This window comes from Elephantulus edwardii, unplaced genomic scaffold, assembly GCF_000299155.1.
Source record: "Elephantulus edwardii isolate Elephantulus edwardi_28Jun2011 unplaced genomic scaffold, EleEdw1.0 scaffold00324, whole genome shotgun sequence".
NCBI classification, from domain to species: domain Eukaryota; kingdom Metazoa; phylum Chordata; class Mammalia; order Macroscelidea; family Macroscelididae; genus Elephantulus; species Elephantulus edwardii.
Window position 1 is genome coordinate 2,037,846 of NW_006400074.1, and position 2,351 is coordinate 2,040,196.

The window sequence follows — 2,351 nt, forward strand, 5'->3', positions numbered from 1 at the left end:
AGGCATCTGAAGGTAAATGTTGTTTTGTGCTTTTGTTTATGGTTTTTGGGGTTTTTTTTCCTTTTTTTTTTCATTTAGGTTGTTTCTTTTTCATTTCAATGAACACTGAAATATTTTAGAAGTACTATATGTCAGAACAGAGCAAGGGAACACGGCATGGTTCAAAATTGGGAAGGGCGTACGCCAGAGATGCATCCTATCTCCATACCTTTTCAACGTATATGCAGAACAGATTATCCGGGAGGCTGGGCTCTATGAGGAGAAATGTGGGGTCAAGATTGGTGGACGATTTATCAACAATCTGCATTATGCAGATGACACAACCCTGCTTGCTGAAACTGAAGAGGACCTGAAGCACCTGCTGCAGAGTGTCAAGGACTGCAGCCTCCAATATGGATTGAGGCTCAATGTCAAGAAGACAAAGATTCTCACCACTGGACCAATTGGCAGCATCAGGATGGATGGTGAAGAGATTGAGATTGTACACAGCTTTAGTTTGCTTGGCTCCACAGTCAACAGTCTTGGCACCAGCAGCCAGGAAATTAAAAGGCGCATTGCCAAGGGAAAGTCTGCTGCTAGGGACCTCTCCAAAGTACTGAAGAGCAATGGTGTCTCTCTGGAGACTAAGGTGTGTCTGATACAGGCCATGGTCTTCACAATCACTTGTTATGCATCAGAGAGTTGGACAATGACCAAGGAGGATAGAAGGAGAATTGATGCCTTTGAGCTGTGGTGCTGGAAATGAGTATTGAGAATACCATGGACTGCTAGGAAAACAACAGAATTTTCCTGGAAAGGGTTAAACCAGGTGGCTCCTTGGAGGCAAGGATTCTGAGGCTCTGTCTAACATACTTTGGACATGTTGTGAGGAGAGACCGGTCCTTGGAGAAGGACATCATGCTTGGGAGGGTGGAGGGACAGCGCAGGAGGGGAAGGCCCTCTATGAGGTGGATTGATTCAGTGACTGGGATAATCAGGATGGGAGTGTCAGAGACAGTGCGATTGGCACAGGACAGAGCAGAGTTTAGGGTTGTTGTACATAGGGTCGCTATGAGTCGCAAGCAACTCGACGGCACATAACAACAACAACAACATATGATCAAGAGACAATCATCATGAAGGAAGAAGTTTAAGCTGCACTGAAGAGATTGGCAAAAAATAAGTCCCTATTAAGACTGATAAAAACTGGATAAATTATATATACTGCATTGAAACATATGAAGGAGAGAACAATTTAAAAGCGATATATGATAGGGTATTATGGTTATCACAAGAGTCCAGAATTAAGGGTACATAGTGGCGTGTACTTGGGATGGGGGGGGACTGTATACCAATGAATGAATTTTTCTTTTACTTTTCAAAGAGAGGGGCGAACTGGGGAAGAGGGTGGGCAGGGAGAAAAGTGCAACAATGAATGAATGGAAATTCAAAATCTCTGTAAATGTTCATTAAAATTAATAAAGTAAAATAAAAAAAAAATAAGAAGGCAGCCCTGGATGTGTTTACCAGTTGATGCCAGGAAATTCTGAGGACAGCTGGTTTGGCTGACTGATTGAAAGAGGCCTATATTTATTCCCATTCCAAGAAAAGTGATCCAAGAAAATGTTAAAATTATCGAACAACGTCATTAACATCACATACAAGCAAAATACTGAAAATAATTTAAAAACGGCTAAATAGCACACACAGAAAACTGTGATGAAGGGGTAGAGAAGAGGCTGCAGCACCAGGGATATCACTGCTGCGTCAGATGAATCCTGGCTGAAAGCAAAAGTTGTTGTTGTTGTTATGTGCCATCAAGTCGCCTGTGACTCATAGCGACCCTACATACAAGAGCTTTAAAACCTGCTCTATCCTGTGCCAACCTCACTCTCTCCAACACTCCTACTCCCACTATACCAATCACTGAATCGATCTAACTCATCAAGGGTCTTCCTCTCCTGCGCTGCCCCTCCACTCCACCAAACATGATGTGTCTCTCCAAGGACTGGTCCCTCCTTGCAACATGTCTAAAGTATGTCAGACAAAGCTTCAGAATCCTTGACTCGAAGAAGTAGCCTGGCTTCACCCTCTCCAGGATGAACCTGTTTGTTCTCCTAGCAGTCTATGGTATATTCAACTCTCTTTTCCAGCACCACAGCTCAAAGGCATCAATTCGCTTTCTATCATCCCTAGTCACTGTCAGCTCTCTGATGCATAGCATGCAAGTGTGAAGACTATAGCCTAGATCAGGCACACCTTAGACTCCAGGCTGGCATCGTTGCTCTTCAGTACTCTGGAAAAGTCCCTGACAGTTGACTTTCCCAATGCAATTCATCTCTTGATTTCCTGGCCATAGTGTTGACTGTGGA